General features: G+C 47.5%; 1 protein-coding gene across 2 annotated transcripts in view; it reads right to left on the reverse strand.

Moving 5' to 3' along the window:
• Positions 1-17,473: 17,473 nt before the first annotated feature.
• Positions 17,474-25,171, reverse strand: part of LOC138266478 (septin-2) — a 242,321-nt gene continuing 234,623 nt past the window's right edge. For both annotated transcript variants that reach the window (XM_069215313.1, XM_069215314.1), the window contains exon 13: positions 17,474-18,147. The gene's annotated coding sequence lies outside the window, so the exon portion shown is untranslated. The remainder of the gene's footprint in view (positions 18,148-25,171) is intronic.

Below are 25,171 nucleotides of genomic sequence, written 5' to 3' on the forward strand. Positions count from 1 at the left end.
TGACCATATAAAGAGAGGCATTTCCTTACAGTGCTTAAAAAAATCTCAGGTGATTTAAAAAAAGAAGGCTGATCCAGCAACCAAAAAAAAAAAAAAAAAGCTTGATGAGCGACAAATAGCCTTTAACATTGCCCAAAGCAAATCCTTGTTGGGCCAGGGACAAAACAATCAGACAACTGGGCTTGCAGTTAGTCAATATACCGGCTGCCCCACAAAGCGACAAATATGTCCCAGCAACTGGCGTACACTGAAGCGGCAAGTAGATCGCCAGACATATGCTTATGCCCGGGAGTTCAGGGTACCACACTCCTGGTCCAATCTGGTGCCACCAGGATGACAAGGGCCCGGTTGTTACTGATCTTCTTCAGAACTCAGGGCAGGAGAGGTAGCAGACAGAAGGCCCTTCTTGGGAACTCCAGAGCTCAAAAGTGTTGACACTCATATTCTCAGTGGTGGCAAAAAGATAAAGCCAGGGCTCTCCCCAACGATTGAAGATGAGAGAAGAGGCTTATGATCTCCACCAATCCCATATTTCTTCCCCAGCCCAGAAGCGATGCATTCACCCTCACTGTCAAATCTGGGTGGGGTAAGAAGCATCATCTGCCTGTGACTCAATTGTGATGCAGCAGCCACCAATGCAGATCTTTTGCTGGTGCTGTGCCCACTGACACTCCAGGTCCCACTGCAGAATTCACTTATATCCTCTGGTATGTTTCACCAGCAGGGTGCACGAGGCCAACAATCCCAGCAACCTCTGGATCATCTGCACTGAGATTCAGAACAGAGGCTGAAATATCTGGTAATAGTCAGAATGTTCTGAACTCTCCGCTCTGGGGTGAAAGGCATAAAACTGCACCAGATCTAGAATGGCTTGGATGAATCGTAGTCTCTGTGAAGGAGTCTGGGGTTTACTATCAACGGGCTGAAGTCAACATCAAGAAGTTATGACGTACACCATCGTTTTGAGGTGGTTGACGACTGCCTTGGCTAGCCCGCCGTCAACAGCCAGTTGTTTAGGTAGGGGAAGACAGGTACCACTATCTCCACAGATGTCCTGCAACCACTAACATCACCAGCAGTGCTGATAAGCCCAAAGGGGACCACTGCAAAATGAAAACGATCTTGGCCTAGCATGAACCGCAGGTAGCGTCTGCAAGACACAATATGGAAATAAGCGTCCCTCAGGTCCAAAGCCACCATCCTGTCTTCAAGGGCTATGGCAGACAGGACCTGGGCTAGAATAAACATCTTGAATTTGACCTTTGCAAGAAGGCATTGAGAGAGCAGAGATCTAAAATAGGATGAAGGCCTCCATCCTTCTTCGGCACCAGAAAGTAACACAACTAACACTCAATCCTACTTCCGCTACTGGAACCTTCTCTTTGGGTCCTTTAGCCAAAAGGGCCTGCACTCCCTGCTGCAAGATGGATAGGTGGTCCTCAGTCAGCCACCCTGATGAAGGTAGCAGGTGCCACAGAGTGGACTGAATTTAGGAGGCCCCACTTGCATTAAGTGATGGCTTGTAACCCTTGGAGGAAATATCAGATCCTGTCTTCAACAGGGTGGCTTTATGCCAGCAAGGTCACACTAGAGATATTTTGCAGCTATGGATGGTAGAGGGACAGGGGACTGACCTAATTGTTGATCCAGTCACACTGGACATAATGTTTGTGAACTGCAGCCTCGTTCATGAAAGGGCTGACAAGCTTACTGTGCGGGTGGAGGAGCTAGACGCTGGCAAACTGAATCCCCCTGCCATAACCACAAAGGGGGTGAAATTATTGGAATTGCTGGTGGGGCAAAAAGATCCAAGGAACATGCTGCAGCCCTGCTTTCCTTAAACCGTTCCAGGGCCAAATCTGTTTGGAAGCGAACCTGGAGAAGGCTATCGAAGGGCATGTTCATCAAAGATTGCTGGACCTCCTCAGAGAAGCCTCATCCAGGGGTGGTGCCAAAGTGCCACACTTGAACCTACTGCTTGACCTAAGCTGTCAGTCATGTCTAAACCAGACTGGGTTACAAACTTTGCCCATCCTGGGCAGCTTGGGTCAAGGATGCCTTGAGGTTGTAGTATCTGCAGGCAATACTTGAGCCACTGTGTCCCATACGGCGTGGGAGTAGCGGCCCAGAAGGCAGCTGGCATTCATTTAGCAAGCAAAGCAGGTCTTGTGCAAGAAAAATACATTTCCCAAAAAAATCAATTATTTTAGACTCCCAATCAGGCGGAATGGCGGAGAGGGCACTGAAATTAACCTTGGCGGTGGGTGCCTCCACCACCAAACCCTCTGACTTAGGATGTTATGTAAGAAAAGCATAGTTGCCTGGTGCTGGGCAATGGTGCTATGTAGCCTGTTGATTTACTAGTGGTGCTGAAGATGGTTTTGCCCAGGTGCCCAAGAGGGTATTCATAAGGGTGTCAAAAAACTGCCATAAAGGTTCTATGGATGCTTCAACAGGATGTCAAAAACATTGGTCTTCACTTTCATAGAAGGAAGTTGTAGGTCCTGTACTTCTGCTGCTCTTCACATAACAGCAGAGAAGGCACTTTTCTCACTGGCTGGGCCAGGAGGCCAAGTAAGGTCAGTGTCTGGAAAAGTACCTAGGCCACTGGCACATAGGAGTTCTTCAAACCAGTTTTCTTAATCATATTGGGAGACAAAATCATCTCCTTCAATTGTCACTATCTGAATCAGTGCCAAAAGATTGTGCAAAGTTTGAGCCCTACCTTGTGGTAAAAGCAAAGTTTCAGAATCAGAGGGATTGCCCATAGACTGTGCTCTGGTAGGAACTGGGTGCAGTCTCGGTGGAGGTGGATTCTGCTAAGAGTCGTAAAGCACAATAGGCTATAAATCCTGCTCCTTTGATGGCACTGGCGTAAATGCAAAGCACAGGAAGTGGTACCAGAACTGAAGATATGGTTTTGAAGGGCACAGACGGTGCCAAAGGGCTTCCCCCAGTAGAAGCCCGACTGGAAGCCCCTGTGGATCCTTGGGGCCCAAAGGCAAGCCAGAGGGAACAGTTAAACTGCTGAAAAAGCACAGCATGGCCTTCACTTGCTGCAACATCACACTTGGAAATTTGTGGTGCACTGGGAAGAGACCCTAATAAGCACCGATGGAAATTTACAGCAAGACCAGGAGATACGCTGACACCCTCACACACACACTGGAGTTTGAGAGTCTTGGGAAGGAGTTGATCGAGCATCGATTTCTAATGCTTGTTTTTGGACTTACCCAAAGTCTTCAATTGGGATGATCTGCCTCAGGAACGACTTCAGGAAGGGGACCTTCCTTATCTACTTTGACTGGTCACAAGTAAAGTCTTCTGATGTTTGTTGACATATACCTTCACCTCATGGTCCCGGGTGTCCTTTGGATTCATCTGAGCACAGTCGCTGCAGGTCCTGGAACCATGATCTGACCCAAGGCACCATAAGCATAGTTTGTGAGGGTCTGCCACAAATATGTGTTTGAGATACTCCCTACACAGCTTGAACCCTATTATTTTAGATGGCAACATTTCCCCTTGTGCAGTTGTAAGAATTTTATTTTTAAAAAAGGGGGTAAAAAAAGACCAGGGATTAGCTCCTGTTCCGAGCAGAAGCCTCAGAAATAGAGGAATGGACGTCAGAGCAGATGGGTGGTGCCGATATGCGGCTCCATTCGTCAATTCTAGAGCAGACAACATTGGTGCAGAGCCACACGATGCAACCCACAGGCGTGCAGAACTGCTTTGAATTTTACATTGTAAGTCTGATGCCTGGGGAATTTTCACAAGGTGAGGAATCTGTGGTTAGAAATATTCATCAAAATCATCACCATAAGAAGGAGCTACTAAGCCAGCCCCATCACCCTCATCATCCTCAACATCCTGGGGTACTTCTGCCCTGGCACAGGATCAGAGTCAGAACCAAGAAGATAATAAAGCCTCTGCTGAGAGGTGCAACATGCCCGAGGCGCTCGAGTCAGGGTCTATGATGACTGATTGCACTGTCGCAGTTCTGCAGTCCGGGTCAAGCTGAGGGTGGTTCAGGGTCTGACACTGGTGTTGGGTCATTTATTGGCACCAGGGCATCAGTGTAACAGGGTCTTGGGGCCAGACTATTTAAGCCTTTACAGGTGACAGTATAAGGCTCAGTAATGTATGCCAATGGGAGGCCACACGGTGGTGGACCAGATGCCGATAACCCGACTGGAGGCTCCAGATGTTTCATGGGGCCCAAAGGCATGCCACAGAGAAACAGAAACACATCACAAATTTACAGCATGGCTTTCTCGAAGGCAAGATCTGCTCGGGGGTCAACAATGGCCTGGGAAACTTGGATACATCTGGATCAGCTGTGGAATGAGCTCACTGATAGTGGACCGCAATGGGGTGCAACTTGCATCTTAAGACCTTCGCTGTCTTTTTTTGGAGTCGGAGTGATGGAACGAGTGAAGCCTCATTTTACTGTTTTATGCTAGTGCTTCGATTTACCCGAGGACTTTGAGTGCGAAGTTGACTGGTTGCAGGAACGGCTCCGGGACAGAATTTAAGCCCATGACTTAGAGAGTAAGCATGGGGCAACACGAAGGTCGCAACGTCATGCGTTTTCGGGGACATACAGCTTCGCTTCCTGTTCTTGGATCGCCTACGGGTGCATGAGGGCACAATTATCACACAACTTAAGTGAAATGTCCACTCTGTTCTATTCTATGGTGATTTGTAAAGCACAACGCTACCCACAAAGGACCTCCTAACACAGCATAACAGAAGCTAAACAATCTTACCACGAGTGCTCATACAACCAAATCTTAGGGATTTCCTAACTGTTAGTTTGTTAGGGGAATTATGGAGGGAGAATTGAAGTGTGTTCCATAGTTTAGAAGTAGGAACAACCACCACTTCTGCTTTTATGGAATTGGGGAATTACGGCTGAATATGTGGTTGAGAATCTAAGAGGTCTTGAGGGATTATATGACTGGACCAGATGGCACAGAAGTCTTGCACCCTTATTGTTAAAAGCTTGTGTCCTTAGCCCAGGCGCCAAAGACACCTCCCCCGGGTCAGCAATCGACATTGGCTTCCTCCAGTTGCTGCGTGGCTTGAAACCTGTAGTTTTGGATGGGGACATTGTTGCTAGAACACAAAGGGAACAGAGTTCCATATCAGAGTTAGAGTGGCATGGAAAGGAAGTGACATCAGTGTGTAGGACTGACGCTTATATGTGGCTCCACTCTGTCACTTCCGGAGCAGCATGGAGTCACGCATGGACACACATGATGCCTTCTAGAGGTGCACAGAAGTACTGCGATAGAAAGTTTGCCTTTACAGTCTGCCACCTGCGGGACATTCTAAGGGGAGGAATCTGTGGTTGGAAGTATCCATCAGAACCAGTATTCTAGAGAAAGTAATCCATCAGCTGGGGATGAAAGCAGGTGGCTTACCTGGCACAAAATGAAAAGTCGGCACTTCAGGAAAGGTTTGATTCTAGTATGTTCTAGGGGACAGATATGAGGAGACACAGCTCCTCCAAGATCGGAGGCCGGCGGTTCAGAAATGTTCTGGAAAGCAATACAGGGGGGGAAGGCACCCCACAAGCAGGAAGCTGACGCTTCTGGGACGTTCTGGACACAGATTGGGAGTTCAGGGCACATCTTCTAAAACATGGCAGGGTTATGTTTCTGGAATAATCTGGGACACTAATAGGGGCGGGGGCTACTGCATACACTATAGGAAACTTGCACTCCTAGAAAGTTCTGGGACGCAGATGTTGGGGAAGGGACATCTCATACAAAATAAGAAGCTGGCGTTTCTGGAATGTTTTGGACAGAATGGGGTACAGGGCACATATTCTGGGACACAGATAAGGGGTAGGGGCTACTTCATACACTATGGGAGGCTTGCATTTCTGGAATGTTCTGGGACACAGATGTGGGGGGAATGGACATCTCATGCAAGATGGCAAGGTGGCGCTTCTGGGACAATTTGGGGCACAGATGAGGAGAAATGGACACCACCTCCAAGGCTCGAGGCGGCCGTTTCAGGACAGCAGACGAAGAGGCCCACAAATGAGTGAAAAGCTATTCAGACCTCTGCTTAGATGACATTTGGTTTCAACAGGGTTCTTTGGCAGTCAGAATTAACGCAGAAATGTGTGAGATTTGGAGGCCTGGCTTCCAGCACTTGCTACCAGCTGGTGCAACAGAGGCTGTTACAGAACTTTTCGCACTTCTTATGAGGTACAATCTAGTATTTAGTTCAGATACTCAACTCAGGTTCCCCAGTTTCACTGCACCCCAAGTGCCAAACATCAAAAAAATTGCGTAATCCCAAATGATTATTTTTTTGTTGACGCCTGACAATCCGACCCGCTGCGTCCCTCAGACTGCTACGTGCTTTTTAAACTAATCAATATCCGCAGCAGATATAACATGCATTTGCAATGCAGTGGGTCTTGCGTTTGCTCGAGTAAGAACTATTTGCGTTGTAAATTCCAAACTGGACATTTCTTGCCACATAAATTGAAAATAAAAAGTAAAACAGAAGTTCGCTTGCTGTCAAACGTATTATTGGCAAAAATGCAATTATCCATGTAACAGGGTCGATGTGATGCAAAGCGCTCGACTACTGCCCAGCGAGATCGCGCTGCGTAGGAAATAAATAGAAAAAAGTAGTCCAGAAACCATACGGAAAGCACGGAGCCTTATATGTTTTCAATAGTTGGCCGGGGCACTTGAGGAGGGCTAACCACTGGAAAAGGCATGACGTATGCATGTCCTCCACTAACAAAAGCAAGCGGATTTTAAAAGACAACCCCACGAACCAACCAAACTCATGGGCGTGCGAGGTTACAAGCCCATAGAGAGATTACAGCAGGGACAGAGCGCTTTGCGCTCAACCCTAAAAACCTATGTTCGTGCACATCAGAAAGGTGGCCTCAGAAGGGGTGTAGCTTCGGGGTGCTGTCCCCCCACCCATAAATGTATTTTCTGACAAACAGTTGGGTACGGATGTTTTCAGTCAGTCAGATATGGCGAGGTGTCTGTCGGATTTCACCAGGAATATTTTTACATAGTCACAGACAGAAACACACAACACACTCTCCCTCTGCATTGAAAGTTTTCACAAATGTTGGTTATTTAACAAACTATTGTGTTTTCTCTCACCTAGTACCCCTGCTAATCCACACTAGTTTCCATTTCCACTGCCCTCTCGTGCCCTGCTTCTCAGAAAATCTGAATCTCACCCCCGCCTCCCCCTGCCCCCAATCTTACTGACCAAGCTACACCCCTGTCCCTCAGGAAGCCTCAGTCGCCACGACCCCCCCAGCTGTCTCTGCTGGACTGCAGTACTGAGATGAAAAGTAACCCTGGCTGCCCCCACTGGGTACAATACACTGGGTGGGATGGGGCACATTCCCGAGAGAAGGGTGGATTGTGGTGCCTGGTAGGTGGGGGCAGCAGGAAGGGAGCCAGTCCTCGGGAGGTAACCTCAGCCGAGCATTGCTGTTTGACAATCTTCCTTCCAAGCAATAATGTACCCAGGAGGGGGGGCATATTTTATGTCAAGGATTGTCTATAAACATAACTATTTGTAAAATGGATCCTGCCTGCCCACACACTGACGGCTGCCATCTTTCCGTTGCCAGGCTGTGGCCGGGATGAGAATGTAAAGAATCCGGGGGATGCAGGATGTGCAGGGGCCTGAAAATGTCCCTTGTGCCAAAATACTATTACTGCACGCCCTGAGCCAATACCCACCTGAAGTGCACAGAAGTATTCGATGCTCGTTTGCTGTAGAAGGCGTTCTTTCTGGAATAGAGATACCCAGGGAAGTCCAGGCAGGGAGTAATCTTCAGCGTCTCTCGCTTAACAACATGAGCCAAGGAGGACACGCGTTTTTCCAGTGCTTAATTTGTAAAATAAAAAAAATAAAAAAAATAAAAAAAAAGTGTGTGCCAGGGCTCGTCAGGAGGTCACTGCAGCTTGCATCCCACATTGCCGCTGCCAATGATAGCACCAACGCAACTACTAACCACCACACTCTTACAATTATGAATAATTGGACTGTTCCAGGTCCCCAAAGCTATAAGAATGGCTTGGGCAGCAGGAAATAGTCATTTTTAGGGTCGAGGCTGCGAAGGCATGTGCTAGCGCATGCGTCTCGCTTGCGAGTCTCTGTTGTGCTCAGTAAAGGGTTTGGTGCCAGCCTGCCACACACCATTTGTTGGTTTGCGTGACACTCTTCTTTGCAGCTTCGTAATTTGTCAAGGCATATCTGGCATCATTTCCGTTCCACTTTGTGGAGCAGGGATCAAGCTCTAATTAATTTCAACTTAATTTGTGCCCGTCCACTGCTCCCGACGTGGAGGAGGTACTATTTTGCTCATTTTAAACTCCAATGCCCTGCAAACAGAAGGCTTGTGTCTGGTAAAAAAACGTGCACAGCAGAACAAAAAAATTGCAAAGTATTATTCTTTAAAGCTAACTTTATTTTATTTTGGAAAGTCATCTTTTCTCATTTTCCACTTGTTTTTTTTTGTTTTTGCTCATGGGCGCGGTTGTCAAAACATCACAATTAACTTGTTTGAAATATGCGAGACCTATTGCATTGCAAATGCCCGTTAAGTTCAGTCTGCATGCGCACTGTGCTGGCAAAATCTTTTGCTGATAAAAAAAATCTAGAAAGGGGCTTGGAAACAGCCCCTTACTTATCTGAACTTACAATTGGCTTAGTCCAACGTCACTCTAATTTACGTGTTTCAGATTGGCCAGCACATCCTCTCCTTTCACTTCCTGCTCTCTGCTGATTTGCCGTCCTGCTATCCATGCCAGCAAGTGGATTCTTGAGAAAGTGCTCCTTCCAGTCACTGCCACTGGCTTCAGATCAGTGTGCTTCCGCTCCAGAGGAACTTTTGTCCCCCCCCCCCCCCCCCCCCTCTGAAGATACTCTTGCAGCGCACAATTCTGAAATGTCAGCACACCAGTTTAAGTCCATAGGCAGCCCTCCTGCCAATGTGGTTCACCAGGGGACCTGTCCTTTGTCCACATCGACCTGTGATTTCTTTGGGTGACGCCACCCATGCCCTCACATATAGAGCAACACAAAAGGCATTCACAATGGCGGAAGTGCAGCGTTGTTAGGTCATCGATTGTCTAGGACGAGAGAGGTATATCAGCAGCCCAAGCTAGAAGGGCTCGTGTGTGCATCATTGCCCTGTCCCAGTGGGAGATATTTGACCGCCCCGGCTGCTATTCCACAGGCCGTCTGGTGGCGGTGAGTACTCACTTCTCTTCCCTCTCGCAGGCATATCCTTTTCTTTTGTTTCTTTAGCAGTTTCTAGAGTAAAACGATCTAGTCGTGCAGATATAGTGTCTGTGCCTGCAACTAGATTCCAGTTTTTTTTTTTTATTCTTTTATGGTTTGGGGGGGGGGGGGGAGCACAGGCACAAACAGTGTTGGGAACTTTGGGCAACTTGGAACAACACTGGAGGGCCTGGGAAAGATGGGTGTTGGGTGAAGGCAACTTGGCACAATTGTCTCTCAATTGTACCAACACAATTTATTTTTTCTTTGTAGAATGTCCACTTAAGACACAATGGTTCATCGTACTTCGGGGCACCCTTCCTTTTAACGCTTCAATGCACTAGTTGTAACTATTTACATCCAAGTCACATCAAAATCAGTGGCATTTCCCAGTGCAATTTTATGCTGCAAATCTTTTGTTGAACAGTATGCACCACAATTACCAACTCAGGGCCTTTACCGTTCAATGCATTAGAATGGAAAAGCTTTTGGACAGTCAAAGTATTACAGCTCAAAAGAGTCACTATGTCATTTTCATTTTTAGGCACTCACTTTTGATATTCAAGCCTGTAGTCCTTATGTGATGTAACTGGTGCGCATGTAAAGCAATCCAGTACTTTCGGTTCGCTCTCACGCCATAAAACTTGTAAAAGAACAAGCACTGGCAGAGCCAATAGGTTTTGCCTTTCTTTTTTTCTTTTTATCCAACTGAATTACAAAATATTAGAAACATGTTATGAAATGTTTGTTTTAAATTTGTTAAACTCTTAATAGTTGTTTATGTTGTTGTTTATTAGTTGAACGGACATCACAACAAATTAATAATGGTTTATCAAATTTAAAACAAACGTTATAACATTTTTCTAATATTTATAATCCAGTTGGATAGTAGGATAAAATGCAAAAGAAAAAATAAAGATCAACCCTATTGGCTTTTCCAATGCTTGTTAATGTATATTGAATTAATAATTAACTTTCCTCTGCTCACCTCTAAATTAGCCAGACAGCACCACCATGTGGCAGCTGTCACAAGTGCTGGTGTTGACAATTAAGTGCCGGTGCCGAGCACCGTAAACCACTGGCTCAAATTAAGCACTGGGTCCTTCACTTCACGAAAAGCTTTACTGTATTCAAACTAAGCTCTGTCCAAGAGACCAGAGGCAAACTGGGATTTCAGGAAGCGCCAGACTCTTGTAATTACAAACAAACATTTGCAATGCAATAGGTCTCACATTTACTTGAGTTGGTGCTCTTCGCGTTGTAAATGCATGACTGGACTTTTTTTGCCACATGAATTGGTCAACCCTGCCGCATATTTTGGTACTTTCTGCCACATAATTCCAGTGGCCCTGTTTATAACTAAAGGGCTAGTAGGCCTAGCACATTTTGACAGTGGTCCTATTGTCCTAGGACCAGAACAGGCTGAGCACTGAGCAAAAATGTTTTGTTAAAACAAAAGCCCTGCAAAGCATTATGGGTCGAATTTCCAAGTGCCGCAAATGTTGTAGTATCTTGACTGTAACGCTCAGAACAGCCCCTAGAGGACATCACAATATAAATAGCATTTCCAACAAACATTATGTAACCCTATAGTTAGCCCCTAGAGAGCACAACCACATGAAAACAGAATGGCAGAAAATAATGCAGTTCAACCGTATATTTAGCCTTTCGAAGGAGTAGTGCACTACACATTTTCATGGCTGGCAGGCCTACTACAATGATATTACACACAAGACCCTTAAAAAACAAACTACTCTCAGCTGTAAAACAAAAGTTCCAGCATTGAGAGAGCTTAAAAAGACACTGAATGGTGGGAGGGGTTATTATTTTGGGGTCCCTAGACAGAAAGAGCACATTATGGGGAACGCTTTGAAGGTGGTCCCCATTGTCCTAGGACCACCATAGGCTGCGTTACGAACAAAAATGTTTTGCAAAAAGAATGCAGTGCAAAGCATTCTGGGGGAGTTTGAGTGTTGTGAATATTGTAGTATGTTGACTGTATGCTCAGAACAGCCTGTACAGGACAACAAATAAATAGCATTTGTAAGAAACATGGTCAAGTAACCATATAGTTAGCCCCTAAAGGGCATAACTACTTGAAAACAGAATGACAAAAATTCATGCACTTCAACCATATATTTAGCCCCTAGAGAGCGTAGTGCATTACATGTTTTAGGGACTGGCAGGCCTACTACAATGATATTACAAACAAGGCCCTTAAAACGCAAACTACTCTCAGCTGTAAAACAAAAGTTCCAGCCATTGGAGAGGTTAGAAATACACTAAGTGATGTCCCAGTCTATTCTGCCAAGCGAGATCGCGCTCGTAAATTAGAGAAAAAGAAATCCACGAGCCCAATGGAAAACAGCGAGCCTCGCATGTTTTCTGTACTTGGTCGCTTGCGCTCGAGGAGGGCTAGCCACCGGAAAAGGCATGACGTATGCGTGCCTTCGACTAATGAAAGCAAGCAGATTTTATTAGGGAAGCCCACGAACCAATAAAAAACACTGACGTGAAGTTGACAGGGCTCCGAGCCCTTTTCTAAATACAAGAGAGTCTGGCTGCAAGCGCATGCAATCCAGGCTCGACCCTAAAAAGTATATCTGTCACAACAGGGTGCTTTAAAATTTAATGGACACTCTCAGCACCAAACAGATATTTGTCCCTTTTTTGATTACTGGAAACGGAACTAGTGCAGGACACTACCTAGCTGTACGAACACACACATGTTCATGGCAAAGGTGTGAGCAGATCGAATTCAGAATATAGCAACTTACAGTTAAAGAAAGGGTTCTTTAGCTGTAAGAGTAACTTTGCAGCTTGAAGAATTTTCTGGATTCACATGCTGTGCGTTATTGTGCCATGTAATGGTGAATTGCCTTTCTAGTCTCTTTTAGGTCTCTCCTGAGGCAGCACATGCTCAGTCACTTGCAAAGACATTTTGTTTACTTACGGGGGGCTTAGAGCCCACCCACTGCTTACCATTGGTTGGCATCACTCTCACTCTAATTTCCTTGCTTCCCTGGGGTCAGTGCATGCCTGCTTCACTTCCTCTTCATGCGTTTGTCCCGCCTCTAGAGCCTGGCTCAAGTACTGCTTACTTGTTCAGTGTGCTTTGGGAGCTACTTTTTTCTTTTAATTGCAGAACTCCATAAGAGTGCATTTGTTTGAAGGCCATCTCTTCCCCCACCCCCCCTCCGCGTTGTTGTTTACCCCCTTCATCCTGCTTGTTGGCCCTGTTCCACCCATTTCCCACATTGTTGCTTGCTTCCTCGTCCTGTTCCTCATGCCCCTAACTCAGTTGTTACTTGCTTCACCCATCCCTCCCGCATTGGGGCACGCCCGCCCTATCCCTCTGCATTGTTGCTTGCTACATCCCTCCATCCCCTCCTCCCAACATTGTTGTTGCCAGACATCGGTACGCCTGCATTGTTGCATGACCCTACCTTCTTGCAATTATTGCTTGCTGCTGTCCTTCCTACATCCTTCCACGCCGTTGTAGCCTGCCCTGTCCCACCCACACCCCTCTTGTGTTGTCGTTTGTCCCTGTTCCTCCCACCCCCTCCTGTGTTGTTCGTCCCTGTTCCTCCCACCCACCTCTTGCATTGTTGTTGCTTGCCCGTGTCCCTGCAACGTTGGAGAGGCTTAACTACTCTCTGTTCCACCTCTGCCTCCTTGTTAGCTTAAATATCCATGCAGTAAAGTCTTCTAAGGGTCTACTAAAGTGTTTTGACCTGTAGGGCTGTTTTTGCTTTCGCCTCCCTTTGATTGCTCATTGAAGCCGCCTTTGCGTGGTTCGAGTCCGAAGCTGTTGGCCACACTTGTGACATGTTACCTGGTGTTTATTGCGGTCGGCTTCCTTCGCTCTTCTCTTTGGCGTCTTCTCTCGCTCAATTATGACAATTTCTTCATCAGAATGTGCCCCTTATGCCAGCTTAATTCTGGGTTTCCCTGGTTGCTGGTAAAGCGCAGATCTTTGAGCATCCCTCTCTGTTCTGGGATTGTGTCACAGCATAATGTGCTCACTTCTGCTTTCCTCTTCCCTTTAGGGTATTTGGCTGAAACTCAGCCCTTGTTACACCCCCTCCTTATTGCAATCCTTCAGGATACAAACATTGCACATGTCGTTGTTGTCCTTCACTGTGAAATTATGGTGACAGCTGGGGCAAAACCTAAACAGGGTGTGCTCTGTAACCCTTGCTCATTTTCCAACCAACACAGTAAATTTCTTTGTTCACAAACTCTTTGAAAAGTTTTGGTTTTCTTTGTGATCTTTCTCGAGATCAGTCGGTAATTTTGATAAAATCCTGTAACTTTCGGCAATTCCTTAGCATTTTCAGCAATAAATCTTCCTTCTTTTACGTTCTTTACTCTAATCTGTGCTTCTAGACCCAATGGCGGCCAAATGGTCAACTTTACCCACAAAAAAGGACTATAATACAATTCAAGATCTAATCAGATGCTGGAAAAAAGAATTGCATGTCAATCCAGAAAAGATTTACACTGCAAAATTACATTATTGCGAAAACTTCACTGGGACACCCAAGCCCCTTGTGTGCCAAGATGGCACTACTGTTACTGTGGACTGGGGTTTCTTAGGAGTCCACTTCCAGATTTCCCCACCGAACCAGCTGCAAGGTTTTTGGAGTTTGCATCAATAATTCTAACAAGGAATTGTCCATGTGATCACCTAACCGAGTTTACACCTCAATGAGATGGGAGATCTGTTTACAAACATACTCACTGAGGCTTTAAAGGTACCACGCCAACATTCCTTGTTGCATGTCACTTTAGAATTTTCTTAACCTTTTCCAGATGAAGATGAGAAAACAAAGGACAACTGAAATATGACATTTTCCAGATAGTTTCGTACCCTGAAAAGTTACCCGTAAAGAACAGGAGTAAGTGCCTTTGTAAGGTCGGAAAGGACCTTATTTATTTATAGTGTTTTTGGCAAGTGCTGCAAACTGAAACATTGCGTCCTTAAAGCGTATGGGGTGGAGAGGAAGAGGAAATAGAGCGACAGGTGCACCCTGCAGGGTTAGAGGCAGCCACGTCACGGGGAGCCTAAAGAACAGTGATGGGGATCTCAAGGGTTTCAGATGGTGACTAGGCTTCAGATGTCTCGAATGCCTTCTTGCATCCTAATACTTCGGGAAGTAATAGCAAATGATGAGTCGCAGGGATAAGGAGCCTATAAGAAACCCTAGGCTGCCGAAGATCGGGACTAAGCCGAAAGAAACACGACCCTACACTAAGAGAAAGAGTTGAGTCATAAGGTCTTCTCTACACTTCAAGAAGACGTTTTCTAACCGTTCTGAAAAGGGTGCAGCATAACCAATGCGCACATTTCTGGTCCAGAGAGTTGGAAGCCCAGTGCCTTTGCAAGGGCAGATCTAGGGCCTCCTATTGGTAAGCAGGGATGGACCACCTTAGTCGGAGAGCCTGGAGTGCAGCAGAGGGGTTTGTGGATGATGAAGTGTTTTACAATGACCAGAGCCAGCGTGGAGATCTTTGAGCAGGAAGTGTGATGCTTGTGGCTTTCACCACAGGTGAGCAGAGCCCCATGGTTTGGGGTCGTTTGCAGCCTATCTACTGCTTTCCTATCAGGATGCCATTAGTCTAGGGGAGGAGATACCGCTGATGGTGCCAGAGCGGTCCTTTGGGGGAACAGGACGAGGATTACGCTAAGATGCAGACAGGTGTGGGAGTTCATAGCACGACCATTTACAAGCAGACGCGGGTTCTGAAGCGTGTACAATTGTGCAGGACATTGTAGCGGAGGGGATAAAGGGTTGGGGGGGGGGACTCTTCTGGCCAGGTAAGAGAAGGCAGGGAATGGTGTACTGGGCCTGCCAGCAGCAGAATGTTGCATGTAGTGCTGGGCTTGCTTCAGACATCTGGCTAATTCATGACATGCCTTCAACCCCCTCCCACCCCCCCAGCATAAAAACAATTATAGAAAAATATGCATTTTTTCAAATTTTGCCATGCGTACAGCAGTGGATTTTTAGTGACGCATACAAGTACCACCTAGTAGGTTCTTCACCGGAGACATTACACGTCTCTCCATCGCAGTGATACCAACTCGTCCAATGCCGTTAGGAAAAATATCAGATCTGACCCAAACAACCTATGAAAGAGACTTCCTGAGAGTGAGACAACACTGAGAGCAGCGGAGAGGGCTCAGGGCTGAGTGAATCAAGAAGGCGGATGAGTTTAACACCCTTCACTCTATAAACAAGCATTTGCAATGCAAACGGTCTCGTGTTTGCTTGAGCTCGAGCAATTAGCATTGTAAACTCCTAACTGGCCTTTTCTTGCCATATAACTGAAAAGTAAAAGTTTCACATAAGGGAGCTGACGGCCGCCATCCGTGCAAAGCAGACAAACAGTTCACTCGTGTTGAAACCTATCGGCAAAAGTGCAATTATCTACGTAACCGGCAAAAGTGCAATTAACTATGTAACAGGGTCGATGTCATGCAAAGCGGTCGACTTCTGCCAAGCGAGATCGCCATTCGAACAAAAGATAAAAAGTAGTCCACAAACCAGATGGGAAACAGCGAGCCTCGCATGCTTTCTGTACTTGGTCGCTGCTCTCGAGGAGGGCTAACCACCGGAAAAGGCATGACGTATGCGTGCCTTCCACTAATGAAAGCCAGCAGATTTTACAAGGCAAGCCCACGAACCAATGAAAGACACTGACGTGACATGGGCGTGGTTTGAAGCCCAAAGAGAGATAACAGAACTGAGCGCTTTGCGCTTGCCCGTAAAAACACTGACTCGTGCTTGGTGGGTGGTGAGCAACAGGTGTACGTGGCGAGTACCACTGTGGTATGATCTCAATCTGCCACATAGGTATTCAGGCAAAACAATAATTCAGGAGTCTTTAACCACAAGTAATTTGTAAATGCATCAAGTACTTCGAATAGTCTTTTAAGGAATCTAAGATATTCAGGAAGACCTCAAGACCTGGCTCTTTGAATGACACACAGACCCATCACTAGCGCCTTGAGACCCTCTTGGGTGAGTAGTTGCGCTTTATTGAAACTGATTGATTGAGAACACTCATTCATATGATGGGCTGCTCTGTGTTTTTTTTTTAAGTTAGCCAAATATTGGAAGTCCAAAATTCATTAAAGAAAATGATAACTTCTTTAAACTACAGGTTGTAAATAATCGAAATGTGAACGTCTGTGTACGCGGGTTTTTCAAACCATTAGGAAATGAGGAATTCAAAACACTGGTCAGCCATTACATGAACGCTTGGTAGGTATTACACAAACGCTTGGTAGGTATTACACAAACGCTTGGTAGGTATTACACAAACGCTGGTGAGGTATTACACAAACGCTGGACACAAACACTGGTCAGCTAGTACACAAACGCTGGTCAGCTAGTACACAAACGCTGGTCAGCTAGTACACAAACGCTGGTCAGCTAGTACACAAACGCTGGTCAGCTAGTACACAAACGCTGGTCAGCTAGTACACAAACGCTGGTCAGCTAGTACACAAACGCTGGTCAGCTAGTACACAAACGCTGGTCAGCTAGTACACAAACGCTGGTCAGGCAGTACACAAACGCTGGTCAGCCAGTACACAAACGCTGGTCAGCCAGTACACAAACGCTGGTCAGCCAGTACACAAACGCTGGTCAGCCAGTACACAAACGCTGGTCAGGCAGTACACAAACGCTGGTCAGGCAGTACACAAACGCTGGTCAGGCAGTACACAAACGCTGGTCAGGCAGTACACAAACGCTGGTCAGGCAGTACACAAACGCTGGTCAGGCAGTACACAAACGCTGGTCAGGTAGTACACAAACGCTGGTCAGGTAGTACACAAACGCTGGTCAGGTAGTACACAAACGCTGGTCAGCCAGTACACAAACGCTGGTCAGCCAGTACACAAACGCTGGTCAGCCAGTACACAAACGCTGGTCAGGTATAATACAAACACTGATCAGGTATTACGCAAACGTGCACATAAACGTGCTTATGAATTTACAGGCACTATAGCAAATTTTGAGTCTTGAACCCACCCAACATCATTTCTATTGCCATCACTGAAAAACTCATTCTGCACATCACACGCCCTCTCCCCCTGTGACTGCAAAACTGTTTCAGAAAATGTATTAGTCCTGTTATACCACTGACCGATGCAAATGAAGACATTAACACCTTGTTGGGCATATTCGCTGGGTATTTTTTATTTCATCACCAACGTACGTATATTAAAAAGCGCCTGGGCTGTGGACTCCAGCTCTAGGAGCAGGGCTGTTTCACCCGCGCAGAGAAAGTTGTGAGTACAAAACCGTGATTATTATACTGTCAGAGCACACTAAAACATACAGTATATCTAAAAAGTGGCGCTAGTAGGTATAAATATGGCACCTGTACAAACGTACAGATGAATGTGCAATGCAACAAAAATCTTGTGTGCATCTGCTCTTGAAACTGACAAAAGTCATCGAAAAACACAAATATAAAAAAAAGTGAAGGGCCCATACAAAACCGCTCTCGTAGAAATAGTGTTGCATATTCATAGTCGGATATTATATCCTTACATATATTTAGATATTTATAGTCTATATTATTTAAAAAAAAAAAAGATATGCAAAAGGAATATACCAAGTAGGAACACATGGTTAAGCAAACGCTCGAACAGCGTTGGAAATACACATATGGGAAACAACTAGAATCTTCGTTTCGGCCAATGTGCTCAAAGATGAAGCTTCTTCTGGGCTTTTGGTCCAAGCCCCACCTTCAAACGTTGCCCCTGGAGTGATACTGATGCATCTTCAATAGTGTTCAAGTATAGGGTAGCCTGGGTCCGTCCTTAAAAAGCGAAGAACGCTGAGGAGGAAACAAAGACACATTTTAACATTTTCTGTCCAAACACCACCATGAACTGCACATTTATCCCACTGACAAAACCCAACAGGTGATAGGCACGAGTCGCGTCACCCAAAATACAACCTTCTGTGTGGTTACTCTGGGGCTTTATGCATGAAACACGGGGCGCACACCTTCCGCCAACCCTGCTCTGGTTGGGCTTAAGTGAACCCCAAGCTCCTTCCCCTCTGTGGTGGTGTACCCAGGGTGGGCGCAGTTCTACACACGTGATGGGAAGGCCCCTCTCCCAACAGACCAGCAAACACCGGGTTCATGTACAATAACCAGCGCTTTAAATGGACATACAGAAGAGCAGGTAGTCGCTATCTAGGGCACCGGCTTGTTCCTGAGAAGGGCTGGTGCTTTCCAGTTAAATATAATGCAGCATTGCTGAGTACTACAGGTACTCTCCCTTTCAAATTAAGAAGTGCAGCCCTCTCAAATTAAAGAAGTGCAGGTACTCTCCCTCCCAAATTAAAGAAGCGCAGGCACCCTCCTTTTCAAATTAAAGAAGCGCAGGTATTCTCTCTCTCAAATTAAAGAAATGCCGGTACTCTCCCTCTCAAATTAAAGAAGTGCAGGTACCTGAGAAGGGCTGGTGCTTTCCAGTTAAATGTAATGCAGCATTGCTGAGTACTACAGCTACTCTCCCTTTCAAATTAAGAAGTGCAGCCCTCTCAAATTAAAGAAGTGCAGGTACTCTCTCTCTCAAATTAAAGACGTGCAGGCACCCTCCTTCTCAAATTAAAGAAGCGCAGGTATTCTCTCTCTCAAATTAAAGAAATGCCGGTACTCTCCCTCTCAAATTAAAGAAGTGCAGGTACCTGAGAAGGGCTGGTGCTTTCCAGTTAAATGTAATGCAGCATTGCTGAGTACTACAGCTACTCTCCCTTTCAAATTAAGAAGTGCAGCCCTCTCAAATTAAAGAAGTGCAGGTACTCTCTCTCTCAAATTAAAGAAGTGCAGGCACCCTCCTTCTCAAATTAAAGAAGCGCAGGTATTCTCTCTCTCAAATTAAAGAAGTGCAGGTACCCTCCCTCTCAAGTTAAAGTGCAGGTACTCTCCCTCTCAAATTAAAGAAGTGCAGGCACCCTCCTTCTCAAATTAAAGAAGCGCAGGTATTCTCTCTCTCAAATTAAAGAAGTGCAGGTACTCTCCCTCTCAAATTAAAGAAGTGCAGGTACCTTCCCTCTCAAGTTAAAGAAGTGCAGGTACTCTCCCTCTCAAATTAAAGAAGTGCAGGTACTCTCCCTCTCAAATTAAAGAAGCGCAGGCACCCTTCCCTCTCAAATTAAAGAAGTGCAGGTACTCTCCCTTTCAAATTAAAGAAGTTCAGGCGCGCTCCCTCAAATTAAAGAATTGCTGGTACTCTCCCTCTCACATTAAAGAAGTGCAGGTACTCCGTACCGGACAGTACCTGCCCATTTAAAGCACTGGTTCAACCTAAATATTGAAGAAAGTAACACCACACAAGGATTACCGTCACAGCGAGCAGACCAGAAAAACATGCAAGTAAAATTAAAGAGCAGGGAACATTTGAATAAAGTCCACCTTTGGGTGATACAGGCAAGGAGGAAACGGGGCTTTAAAAAGGGAGGCCTTAAAATGGCATGGTTATTCCTCCCATCACCCCACAGCAAAACCAAAGTCACTTGGAAACGCCTACAAAGTCCTGGGGGGCGGGGTTAAACTTTAAATGGCCTCCTGCGGTGCAGAACATTCACTTCACTGTATACACACCATCCAGTTCATGTTACTGCTCACCAGGAGTTAGGTCTTCTCAACAGACTGAACGTGTGAACTGTGTCACGCAGCTGCGAACTGCATGTTCAAAAGTCTGAAATTAAGTGTGAACTACTGTACACCCATGAAAATGGCCGCTGGCACAACTCTGCAGGGCAAAAATTATTTGAGATAAACTATAAATTGGAAAAAGTGGAAACCATGTGTCTCTGTATACAGAATCTTTTTCTGATTAAAATGCTTCGTTTCCAACAGAAGGAAGATTGTTGGGCCAGAAAAACATAATAGTCTTTAAACAAAGTGATTTACAGCAAGGTCAATTGGTATATCGTTTAAAGCAGCCTGGCAAAAAACAGCAGCAATGAACAAGTTATATACCTTCAGTAGTTTTCTTTCTGGTGGATATCCTATCAAATGACAGATTCCTCACCTTCAGAAAACATCCAGGGTCCGAGTTTTCAGTAGTGATTCCAGCACTCCAGTAGGTGGTGCCACATGGCTCAGCGGTGACTTCACAACACCACAAAGTGACAGCGGAGCTGCCTATAAGCACCGTCCCTGGTGCTGGCATCAGTTTCTTAATCTCTCCCTTCCGCGCCCTCAGCTGTGGAGCTCTTCAAACAGACTGCAGGTGACTGTGCCGAAACCCACCTGGATGTTCAGAGGCCACTCCACTCAATAGATAGGTGGCAGGGCAGTGAGGAATCTGTGGTTACCAAAGGTAATTTGTTTTTCTGATGGATACTATCAAAAGCAGATTCCTCACCTTTAGAATAGATACCACAACAATATCTCCTGAAGGGGGAGGGTCTGAGGAGTGGACTTCTAGCAGGACTGAGTAGGCAAAATGGCCCTCCCATCAGACTTGACTGCGAAGGTACTAATATGTCGGTAATGTGTTCAGTGGCTCCCATGTCACAGCCTGGCAAAACGTCCTGAACCGCCACCTGCCAATGTCATCCTTGCAGTCTTGGCTGTGGTGGATGAGCGCAGAGGCATTCTGCAGGATTATTCATAGCCAGAATGTAGCATGTTTTAATGCACAGGATTATTGAACTGGACAAAGCCATCTTTTGCACCACCTTGCCTTTCTTGTTTCCAGAGGACCCCACAAAGAGATGACCACCTACACACTTCTCTCAGCAATCAATGTAGAAGTTCAAAGCCCTCCTAGGCCAAACCGGCAGGGATGTGGCTGAGCAAAAATTGTCTGCAAGATTATCAATTGGCCAATATAGAGGCTGGGATGATGCTGTCCCTAGAACCTGCTGCCAGATCTGGGACAGTCTCTGGAGCAGGCTGGGATGATGCTGTCCCTAGAACCTGCTGCCAGATCTGGGACAGTCTCTGGAGCAGGCTGGGATAATGCTGTCCCTAGAACCTGCTGCCAGATCTGGGACAGTCTCTGGAGCAGGCTGGGTTGATGCTGTCCCTAGAACCTGGAGCCAGATCAGTGACAGTCTCTGGAGCAGGCTGGGATAATGCTGTCCCTAGAACCTGCTGCCAGATCTGTGACAGTCTCTGGAGCAGGCTGGGATGATGCTGTCCCTAGAACCTGCTGCCAGATCTGGGACAGTCTCTGGAGCAGGCTGGGATAATGCTGTCCCTAGAACCTGCTGCCAGATCTGGGACAGTCTCTGGAGCAGGCTGGGTTGATGCTGTCCCTAGAACCTGGAGCCAGATCAGTGACAGTCTCTGGAGCAGGCTGGGATAATGCTGTCCCTAGAACCTGCTGCCAGATCTGTGACAGTCTCTGGAGCAGGCTGGGATGATGCTGTCCCTAGAACCTGCTGCCAGATCTGGGACAGTCTCTGGAGCAGGCTGGGATGATGCTATCCCTAGAACCTGGAGCCAGATCTGGGACAGTCTCTGGAGCAGGCTGGGATGATGCTATCCCTAGAACCTGCTGCCAGATCTGGGACAGTCTCTGGAGCAGGCTGGGATAATGCTGTCCCTAGAACCTGCTGTTAGATCTGTGACAGTCTCTGGAGCAGGCTGGGATGATGCTGTCCCTAGAACCTGCTGCCAGATCTGGGACAGTCTCTGGAGCAGGCTGGGTTGATGCTGTCCCTAGAACCTGCTGCCAGATCTGGGACAGTCTCTGGAGCAGGCTGGGATAATGCTGTCCCTAGAACCTGCTACTAGATCTGTGACAGTCTCTGGAGCAGGCTGGGTTGATGCTGTCCCTAGAACCTGGAGCCAGATCAGTGATAGTCTCTGGAGCAGGCCGGGTTAATGCTGTCCCTAGAACCTGCTGCCAGATCTGGGACAGTCTCTGGAGCAGGCTGGGTTGATGCTGTCCCTAGAACCTGCTGCCAGATCTGGGACAGTCTCTGGAGCAGGCTGGGATGATGCTGTCCCTAGAACCTGCTGCCAGATCTGGGACAGTCTCTGGAGCAGGCTGGGATAATGCTGTCCCTAGAACCTGCTACTAGATCTGTGACAGTCTCTGGAGCAGGCTGGGTTGATGCTGTCCCTAGAACCTGCTGTTAGATCTGTGACAGTCTCTGGAGCAGGCTGGGATGATGCTGTCCCTAGAACCTGCTGCCAGATCTGGGACAGTCTCTGGAGCAGGCTGGGATGATGCTATCCCTAGAACCTGGAGCCAGATCAGTGACAGTCTCTGGAGCAGGCTGGGATAATGCTGTCCCTAGAACCTGCTGTTAGATCTGTGACAGTCTCTGGAGCAGGCCGGGATGATGCTATCCCTAGAACCTGCAGCCAGATCTGGGACAGTCTCTGGAGCAGGCTGGGATGATGCTATCCCTAGAACCTGGAGCCAGATCAGTGACAGTCTCTGGAGCAGGCTGGGATAATGCTGTCCCTAGAACCTGCTGTTAGATCTGGGACAGTCTCTGGAGCAGGCTGGGATAATGCTGTCCCTAGAACCTGCTGCCAGATCTGTGACAGTCTCTGGAGCAGGCTGGGATGATGCTGTCCCTAGAACCTGCTGCCAGATCTGTGACAGTCTCTGGAGCAGGCTGGGTTGATGCTATCCCTAGAACCTGGAGCCAGATCAGTGACAGTCTCTGGAGCAGGCTGGGTTGATGCTGTCCCTAGAACCTGCTGCCAGATCTGTGACAGTCTCTGGAGCAGGCTGGGATAATGCTGTCCCTAGAACCTGCTACTAGATCTGTGACAGTCTCTGGAGCAGGCCGGGATGATGCTATCCCTAGAACCTGGAGCCAGATCAGTGACAGTCTCTGGAGCAGGCTGGGTTGATGCTGTCCCTAGAACCTGCTGTTAGATCTGTGACAGTCTCTGGAGCAGGCTGGGATGATGCTGTCCCTAGAACCTGCTACTAGATCTGTGACAGTCTCTGGAGCAGGCCGGGATGATGCTATCCCTAGAACCTGGAGCCAGATCAGTGACAGTCTCTGGAGCAGGCTGGGATAATGCTGTCCCTAGAACCTGCTGCCAATTCTGGGACAGTCTCTGGAGCAGGCTGGGTTGATGCTGTCCCTAGAACCTGCTACTAGATCTGTGACAGTCTCTGGAGCAGGCTGGGTTGATGCTGTCCCTAGAACCTGCTGCCAGATCTGTGACAGTCTCTGGAGCAGGCTGGGATAATGCTGTCCCTAGAACCTGCTACTAGATCTGTGACAGTCTCTGGAGCAGGCCGGGATGATGCTATCCCTAGAACCTGGAGCCAGATCAGTGACAGTCTCTGGAGCAGGCTGGGTTGATGCTGTCCCTAGAACCTGCTGTTAGATCTGTGACAGTCTCTGGAGCAGGCTGGGATGATGCTATCCCTAGAACCTGGAGCCAGATCAGTGACAGTCTCTGGAGCAGGCTGGGTTGATGCTGTCTCTAGAACCTGCCGCCAGATCTGGGACAGTCTCTGGAGCAGGCTGGGTTGATGCTATCCCTAGAACCTGCTGCCAGATCTGTGACAGTCTCTGGAGCAGGCTGGGTTGATGCTGTCCCTAGAACCTGCTGCTAGATCAGTGACAGTCTCTGGAGCAGGCTGGGATGATGCTGTCTCTAGAACCTGGAGCCAGATCAGTGACAGTCTCTGGAGCAGGCTGGGTTGATGCTGTCTCTAGAACCTGCCGCCAGATCTGGGACAGTCTCTGGAGCAGGCTGGGATAATGCTGTCCCTAGAACCTGCAGCCAGATCTGGGACAGTCTCTGGAGCAGGCTGGGATGATGCTATCCCTAGAACCTGGAGCCAGATCAGTGACAGTCTCTGGAGCAGGCTGGGATAATGCTGTCCCTAGAACCTGCTGTTAGATCTGGGACAGTCTCTGGAGCAGGCTGGGATAATGCTGTCCCTAGAACCTGCTGCCAGATCTGTGACAGTCTCTGGAGCAGTCAGGGATGATGCTGTCACTAGAACCTGCTGCCAGATCTGTGACAGTCTCTGGAGCAGGCTGGGTTGATGCTATCCCTAGAACCTGGAGCCAGATCAGTGACAGTCTCTGGAGCAGGCTGGGTTGATGCTGTCCCTAGAACCTGCTGCCAGATCTGTGACAGTCTCTGGAGCAGGCTGGGATAATGCTGTCCCTAGAACCTGCTACTAGATCTGTGACAGTCTCTGGAGCAGGCCGGGATGATGCTATCCCTAGAACCTGGAGCCAGATCAGTGACAGTCTCTGGAGCAGGCTGGGTTGATGCTGTCCCTAGAACCTGCTGTTAGATCTGTGACAGTCTCTGGAGCAGGCTGGGATGATGCTGTCCCTAGAACCTGCTACTAGATCTGTGACAGTCTCTGGAGCAGGCCGGGATGATGCTATCCCTAGAACCTGGAGCCAGATCAGTGACAGTCTCTGGAGCAGGCTGGGATAATGCTGTCCCTAGAACCTGCTGCCAGATCTGGGACAGTCTCTGGAGCAGGCTGGGTTGATGCTGTCCCTAGAACCTGCTACTAGATCTGTGACAGTCTCTGGAGCAGGCTGGGTTGATGCTGTCCCTAGAACCTGCTGCCAGATCTGTGACAGTCTCTGGAGCAGGCTGGGATAATGCTGTCCCTAGAACCTGCTACTAGATCTGTGACAGTCTCTGGAGCAGGCCGGGATGATGCTATCCCTAGAACCTGGAGCCAGATCAGTGACAGTCTCTGGAGCAGGCTGGGTTGATGCTGTCCCTAGAACCTGCTGTTAGATCTGTGACAGTCTCTGGAGCAGGCTGGGATGATGCTATCCCTAGAACCTGGAGCCAGATCAGTGACAGTCTCTGGAGCAGGCTGGGTTGATGCTGTCTCTAGAACCTGCCGCCAGATCTGGGACAGTCTCTGGAGCAG

Source organism: Pleurodeles waltl, chromosome 11 (genome assembly GCF_031143425.1).
Source record: "Pleurodeles waltl isolate 20211129_DDA chromosome 11, aPleWal1.hap1.20221129, whole genome shotgun sequence".
NCBI lineage: Eukaryota > Metazoa > Chordata > Amphibia > Caudata > Salamandridae > Pleurodeles > Pleurodeles waltl.